The sequence below is a fragment of the Rhododendron vialii genome, chromosome 1a (genome assembly GCF_030253575.1).
Source record: "Rhododendron vialii isolate Sample 1 chromosome 1a, ASM3025357v1".
Classification (NCBI taxonomy): Eukaryota; Viridiplantae; Streptophyta; class Magnoliopsida; order Ericales; family Ericaceae; genus Rhododendron; species Rhododendron vialii.
This window is the reverse complement of record NC_080557.1, coordinates 23,125,764-23,134,181: the sequence shown is the minus strand read 5'-3', so window position 1 is coordinate 23,134,181 and position 8,418 is coordinate 23,125,764. Positions and strand designations below refer to the sequence as shown.

The following is an 8,418-nucleotide window of genomic DNA, read 5'->3' as shown; positions in this document are numbered from 1 at the left end:
AGTTTTACCCTTCAATTGGAGGGCATCTAATGTTGGTCAAGTGGGTGGTATGGTAATTTTACTTCTTCTCTTTTTTGAGTTACGTGGCACCATGGGTGGAGGGAATATCATAGGTGTCTTTGATTTGGGTGGGACGGTCATGCACCCATTATCTCTCAAAGGCTTCTCATTCTACCTTTACTCCTCTCTCTCTCTCTCTCTCTCTCTCTCTCTTTCTCTCTCCCTCTCCCTCTCTCTTTTTCTCTTGAAATTTCACGCAGACACGACTCCATGGCCGCTCTTTCTCTCTCTCTCTCTCTCTCTCTTGAGATTTCACGCAGACACGACTCCATGGCCGCTCTCTCTCTCTCTCTTTCTCTTTCTCTCTCTATCTCTCTCCTGCAATCCTTGTTAACAACTCCATGGCAGCTCTTTCTCCCTCTCTCTCCTGCAATCGCTGTTAACGACTCCATGGCATCTCTCTCTCTCTCTTATTTTTTAAAGATCGGAAGAACAGCCTTCATCGCCGGTCTGCTGTCGTCCATCATCCATTGCCTCTTCATCACTGACGCTGATCATCTCGGTCACTAGCCATAAGCTCCTCAGATACAGTGAGAGAGTATGAGCAAATTAAGGAAACCAGTCATATCATGCTCACTGGACGATCCCACCATCAAATCTTAAACCCTAGGCCATGGAACTCGACTATCAAAAATCACACAAGGTATACATATTTTCTGTGGGTGTTAATCCTTTCTGGTTGTAGATCTAGGGTTTTCTTTGAATTTTATTTTGATATATCTGATTTTCCAGCTTTGCATGTGTTTGTTAGTGCTAATTTCTCTGGGTATTGATTGTGATTGTGATTGATGGTATTGATTTTGCAGAGAGGTAAAATTGGTTATATGATTCTTTAGTTAGTGTGTGTGAGGGGGGAGGGGGGGGGGAGGGGGGGGGGGGGGGGGGGGGGGGGGGTCAAGCAGAGAAGAAGAATTGAAGGAACGAATGGGTTATCAAATCTTGATTTGCTTCTCTTGGTAAGATGTTACTCTACATGTAACGCCCCTGAATTTTGGTCCATAAAAATTTCGTTCAGTATTTGAATTTTATTTGAATTACTTATTTATTCTTGAGTGGCTATATGATTCTTGTTAATTTTCGTCGTAGTTAAATTTTGCTCTCGACTAGAAACCCTACTTGACCAATTTAGTTAGTTTCCAACCAATTACTTGGAGGAACCGAGCAACCAACTTACCTAGTTACTAGATAAACCTTTTGAACTTTTGCCTTTACCCTTTGGTCCATAGTGGTTAGGGTAAAATTTTGTCCATTGGACAATAAATTTTTAAAAAAAAAAAGTACATGTAGTCTTTTCAAAATCTTATTTTAAGTATAAAGTACTTGTACTTTTATTATCCTTTGGTTATTAACCGCAAGGGAAATTATTATCCATTGGGTAATAGCCCAAATCTTCCTACCAAGTACAAAGTTTCATTTTAATAATCAAGATTTGGATTCCCATGTACTTTTGTGCATTAAACTATTGGGGTATATCTAAACCCTAGATTTCCTAGTACTTGTACTCTATTATAAACTAATGGGGAGAATCCTAGCCTTTTTATTTAATTGGGGTACTTGGTACCACACCTATATTTAGTATAGGGTTTTTGTCACATGCTTAAAAGTACTCCTTGATTATTTTACTATAAAAGTTTCCTTTTAACCTTTGTCCAATGGACAATAAAAGTTAGGAGAATTATTGTCCATTGGGTAAAAGAGTTATTCTTTCACGAAGTACATGGGTTCATTAAAATAATATTTTTTCTTAAACCCCATGTGATAAAGTACATGTTATTTTATTATTAAAGTATTTGTAGCCTTTAAAGCCTAAGATTTCCTAAGTACTTTGTTATTAGTTTATATTGGGGCTTTGTACCCAATTGGATTAATTTATTGGGGAGTTGATCTTCCTAGAGTACATTAGTACACTAGTTTATTTATTTAGTGGGACATGTACCTAATTGGATTTTGTTTATTGGTTTTTGGATTTGGAAGAATCTTGTACTTTGTACCTTTCTTATTCTTTCTTGCATTTATATATATATATATATATGTGTGTGTGTGTGTGTGTGTGTGTGTGTGTGTGTGTGTAGTGAGAGAGAGAGAGAGAGAGAGAGAGAGAGAGAGAGAGAGAAACCCGAGAGAGAGGGAGAAGAGAGAGAGGGCCGAGAGGGAGAGAGAGAGGGAGAGAGAGTGAGAGGAAGGAGGAAAGTGAGAGGAAGATTGGTTGTACCATGCTTGATCTTCCATTGTCCTTTCAAGTCCATGGGAGAATCTTTCCCCTAACCAAACTTAACTCCCCATTTGTACTTCCATGCTTTGTTTAAAACCAAATCTTGTACTCTTGTCTCCTTTCCTTGCATCAAATCTTCCATAAATCCCATCCAAGGACAAATCCTAGCCATGCAAACCTACCATTTAGCCTAACCTAGCCATGCAAACCTAGGGCTTAGACTTTGACCATCCATAAGTGCTTGACAAGTGTCAAAATTGTGAGCCATGGAGAGAGGGGGGCCGGCCTTGAGAGGAGAGGGAGAGCCCAAAGTTTTGCCTATAAATAGAACCATTCCCATGTCATTTCAACTCACACCTTCACCTAGCAACTTCTCTCTCTAGAAAAATTATGTTCTTTCTTTGTTCTTTCTTTTGTTCTTCCTTTGTTCTTGAGTTCTTCTTGAGTTCTTCAAGAAACTCAACCTAAGCCATCACTAAACCGCCACCCGACCACCCTTCGATCCATAAAGTAGAGTAGTGTTAGTCAAGTAGAAGTTTCGAGAGAAACCTTTCTCTTTCGAAGCTCCCGAAGGCATACCGTAGGAAGTTACTCCGCCCGACCACCGAAGTACTTTCCGTAGCCGACTAACCTTCCGTAAGCCGTTACTACCGCCTAGAAGAACGGTAAGGAAATCCTTACTTACTTCCTATTTACTTACTCAAAGTATAACGTTGTTATTTTGAACCGCTAATTATATGTAGTTCATCCTTACGTACTTAACGTTTGATAAGAAGTATTCGTATTTTGATCTTTAAGATAGTTATGAGTATGCGTATATGAGTTGTTTGTATTACTTGTGGTATGTGATAAAGCATAAGTGATTTCACTCCAAAGACGTCCGTACATGTGGCGTTGTGCTTTGAATAAAGCATAAGTGATACACTCCAAAGGCGTCCGTACATGTGGCGTTATGCTATAAGTAGTAATTGAGCGTGATGAGTAATATAGAATTGGATGATCTTGTTAGGATGATTCTTGCTTACGTTTGTCCTACCGCGGAGTCTTTGTATGTAAACGAGACACGAGAACCGAGAAAGTAGAAACATGACACCTAGGGTGTGGTTAATTAAAAGAAATGTTTTCCGAGGAAGGAAATATTTTGAAACAATATAATGACCGGTTTTGGGTGGCATTATGTGAGTTGTGTGCATGTGTAAAAGAAACATTTGAAAAGGTTGAAATATTTTGGAAACCGCGATGTGGCCGGACGTGGTAGCCCATCGTGTGGATTGTAAAAACCGCAACGTGGCCGGACTTGGTAGCCCGTTGTGTGTATGAAAACTCGTAATGTGGCCGGACTTGGTAGCCCATTGTGAAGATTGCCAATGCGGCCGGACGTGGTAGCCTCATTGGTAATAGGGCTTGGTTATCCGCGGAGAGGAGGCAATGCAAGTTTTGTGTGCCAATGGGAACCCGACGCGGCGGAACCATTGTGAGGATACTCGGGAACCCGGCACGGCGGAACCGAGGTTGGGTGTGTAGCTTGGTTATCCGCGGTACGGAGCCAATGCAAGTTTTGTGTGCCAATGGGAACCCGGCGCGGCGGAACCGAGGTTGGGTGTGTGGCTTGGTTATCCGCGGTACGGAGCCAATGCAAATGTTTTTGTGTGCCAATGGGAACCCGGCGCGGCGGAACCGAGGTTGGGTGTGTAGCTTGGTTATCCGCGGTACGGAGCCAATGCAAATGATTTTGAAAGGTTGGGTGTGTAGCTTGGTTATCCGCGGTACGGAGCCAATGCAAATGATTTTGAAAGGTTGGGTGTGTTAAACAAATGTCTTTTGAAAGATTGTTTTGTAAATGAAAATGTTGACACGGTCTACAATGAGTCGCGTAGGAGAAACCCGGAAATTTTGGACACCAACGATAGATGATTAATGAATGTGGATGTGTCATTGATTAAACGGTGTATATACTTATCATGTGGAAATTGATGTTGTATTATAGCTTTGTTTGTAAGTTAAGGTTGGTGGGTAAGGTTTACCCTATTGAGCGTTGTAGCTCACGGTGTTGCCTTTTTGGTGACCCTGACATATTATATGGGTGGCGACGCCGGTATAATGTGTCAGACCTCATAGATGAACAGGGTATGATGTACACCTTTGAGGCTTTTGGAGCTGAGGAGCTGGCTAGGATGGAGGAGCAGGAGGAGCTGTAGTTAGGAACCCTAGAACCCCCTTTATTTGTGTAAATATTGAACTCTTGTGGGAGTTTGTTGTAATAAGAGCCAGACTCTATTTTGAGGTTTTCAATAAAATTGTCTTTTTAACGTACCCAAAATTCGGGGCGTTACACTACATGCCATTTTGATACCAACTGTTAGTTTAAGTGGTTTGTTTTTCTAGGATCTATAATTAAACCACCATAACTTGGGTTAAGAAATTATGTACTTAGATATGGTGGAAATTGCTCTAACTTAACTTGAAAGTGCAGAAACTATGGATTTTAACTAAAAATATGTTGGGAGTAGTAGTTACCCACTGAATTGGTTGTTCAAGAGCTCAAACTATACTTTAGTAGTGCTGAAACTTGAGACTTGGAGCTGAAATCAGTTGACTAATTAATGCAATTATGTTGTATATTCCGGAAAATTTGTTTTTATATGCTGAAAGTGATTATTAAGCTACAATTTAGTGCCTAAATTGCTGAAATTGATGTTTCAGAGTGCTGAAATTGTATTGTGCACGCTGAAAGGGCTGAACTATTCATGATTAATAGTTTCATAAATGTGGATTGTGTTTAGGCATTAGCAAGGTTGGAGATTCTAATGTGTTCAAAAAGTGAACATGGGACTTGGCTTACTGGGTCATGTAACAGGTGAGTACCCTTGACACAACTTATATCTTTATAAATTGCAATATTTTTATGCACTCTAGAATGTACAATGTTTTTTGCTAGCAATGGTAGCATGCCAATCAGCCAATGAGGTTGATTTATATATGGTTTTGGGTAATTACTTGGTTTGGTGGTTACGTGACATGGAAGTGTTGCCATGGAAATCTTCAAAGTATAGCATGGAAGTGATGCTATATTTTCTTGAACTGACAGTGGTTTCCTTAATAGACAATGCGGCTTCTTCCACTTTCAGTGGGACCAGCTTTACTTGAGGAAATCCCATATTTTGGACATCAATTACTCTTAACAAGCTCTTTCAAAAGTGGTATGACTATAGCTCACCCCAACATCGTTTATTGTTTTGGCAGGTGTTATGAGATGAGAAGTTGAAAGAAGCGGTCCACTGTGTACATAGAACAACTACGCTGTAAGTATGTTTGACTCGTGTGAAAAGAATTGTTGGATAGTTTAAACTTTTGGTGAGTGTTTGCAATGCTTAATAATGGGGTTGTTTGTACCCAACAAGTATAAATATTTCTTGAAAGCAAATGCTTATGGAATATTCAAACTCATTCTCTCTTCAAAGAATAGCTCATTATTCTGTTGCATCAATTCAATTTGTTGATTTTGAAGGTACAATGTTCGTTATCCGGCAATGTATGCCTCAGAGTTTGTAAGAAAGGATGCGAAGCTCTTCAACTGCAGCCAAGTTTTTACCTCTTTTTTTTCCTCCATTCCATTTATTTCGTTTTTGTACTTATTCCTCGGACCAACCTATATATTTGTCAATTGCTTCGTATAATAATATGTTCAACAATGAAATTGAAATATTCTGGGCCTTCTCGATCGGGAGTTCGCCCATATTATATGTTCAAAATCTGGAATATATAATTGAGGCCTTAAATTACTAAAATCGTTTGCTGAAATTGATTTCTGACTGCTGGAAATCAATGATTAAAAGCTCAAATATCTTCTCCTGGAGCTTTTTGATGTTTAGTTGCTGAAATTGCTGAAACCAACATTTCAGCAAGGCACCAAAATGAGAAGGAATTATGTGCATAGTGAAAGGGGAAATACTCTAGCAGTCCCTATTATGATTTTTATTTTCTTAGATCCAATCATGATGCTCCTATTGCAATCACTGTATTCACCCAAGTTATGGACAAAGGAACACAGATCATGTTATCCTTTTGTATGTACTTTGTGCATATTACAGATATTTTCTTTTGTTTACTGGTCATTATTTGCATTGCTCGGGCAAAGTACACTGATCTTTGGTTCTGAGTTATTGATTATGATCTTGAGTTCTGAGATGTTTTTCGGCCTCTCATTTACTATTGAGTTATGCATTTGGGACAGTGAGACGGAGAGAAGCTAATTTTTTCCTCAAGACCATTTTCAATCAACCGCAAAAGTACAGGTACCAATTAGGCCCGAGTGGTTTTTGTGCCATGGTGAGGAAGCATACAAAGGGATAGACCCATGGGAGCTTAAATTATTGAGATAAGAGGAGAGTTACTTTACTTTGTTAGAACTTGTACATGATCAAGCTGCAACAATTTGATATTTTGTTATCAGTATGGTCGTTGGTGATTATAATGATCAAGTATGGACATAAAGTTACAATCAAATTTGTCTTCCTTTTTAAAGTTGGCTTCCAATGTGATTTGCCTTCAAATCCAGTAACTTTAAAGTTCTCTCTTTTTATTTTTGCAGGTTCAACAAGAGACCAACTGGACAAAAGGCAAAATTTCAATCACCTATGAGGCAAAGCTGACTACCATCTTGAGGATTCCCCCCTTAGCTTGGTGGATTAAACCTATAGCTTGGCTTCAATCTTTCTCCTTTACAGTTGAGCACTACATACGTTCAGTCTTTGACTACTTTGGTCTATTATTTGGTTAGAGATATGGCAAAAAAAGGAGTGTATGCGGGAAAGTATTTTCTGCAAAATTCACAATGGGCACTGATTTATTGTTTACATATTGTGGAATTTATGAAGAATGGGTACCAAACGGGGAGTAGAAAATGAAACTTTTTCTAGACAATTTGCTTAGGATTTGCTTGAGGCTGTTGGCATGAGGCGTGAGGCTGTTGGCACAGGCTGCAGACAGCTACTTATGATCAAACTTATGCATACGACTTTTGCTGCACTTATCCGCATTTATAATTTCAAAAACAATCAAAATCGATCTCCACAATGGGCATGACAGACGTGCCTTGCACGTCACGATGCATCTAGTACCTTATACAAAGTAGGGTGTGAAGCCAAGCTATTTAGTAATCCCGCAACAAGTGCATCACCAGCACCTGTTGTGTCAACGGCATCAACTTTCTGAGCACCAATCCTACCCTTAAATTCATGTAACGACCATGACTTTAGGTAAATAAAAATTTCGTTAAATATTTGAATTTTATTTGAATTACTTGGATTTGCTTTTAAAATTTCTTTTTAATTTTTAATAATCCGTCATAATTAGATTTGAGACGTTTAAATTAAAACTCTTAACTTCGAACAATCTAGACATTTTCCAAAGATAAGTATGCCAATAGAAGCACTTGTATATTTTCCTAGCAAGTTAAATAAAATCTTTACATTTCATTTCTTGGCTAGAAATCCTATTTGGCAAGTCTAGTTAAATCCTAACTAACTAGTTTGGCCAGTCCAGTTACTTTTCTAGGCTAATTTCATCTAGTTGAACCTTATGACCCTTAAGAATTCTCCTAATTTCTAGGTGAACATTTTCACCCACCCTTGAACCTTGTGAACCTTTCCACACCCTAATTGAATCTCTTCAACCCTAAACTAGGAAATCATTTCACTTTCATGACTAGTCATTTCAAGACTTTATTACTCATCATTACTTCTTCCAAAGAATATCTTTTCTCATCATTACCTCTTTACCCATTGAATAATAATTCATAGGGTAATTTTTATCCTTCAAGTAATAGAAATAAGACTTGCCATAATCCAATAAATACATAGATTTGACAAGACAAATCATTAGAACCCTTCATCATGACCTAGACTTGTCTTGCATGCAAGCCTAAGATTAATAGCCTTGAACCTAATTACCCACCAAGGATTACTTTTCTAGATTTTCTCTAGGTATATATATACATATATACATCATAGCCTACTATAGTCAAGCCTATGTATTCATACATGCACTTTCTAGGAAAATATTACCCATGGGACAATGTTCTTGTCATTGAAAGCCTTAACCTTCAATCATTACTTTCTCTAGACTTAGTAAGCTACTTAAACTTA

General features: G+C 38.5%; 1 long non-coding RNA gene across 2 annotated transcripts; it reads left to right on the top strand.

The window, feature by feature from the left end:
- Positions 1-928: 928 nt before the first annotated feature.
- On the top strand, positions 929-7,287 carry LOC131323170 (uncharacterized). Of its 2 annotated transcripts, XR_009199103.1 has the most exons (5): positions 929-1,016; positions 4,976-5,129; positions 5,516-5,574; positions 5,781-5,856; positions 6,864-7,287. It is a non-coding gene; the product is annotated as an uncharacterized LOC131323170 (long non-coding RNA). The 2 variants fall into 2 exon arrangements; XR_009199101.1 differs by having other exon boundaries at positions 4,976-5,574.
- The last annotated feature ends 1,131 nt before the right edge of the window (positions 7,288-8,418 follow it).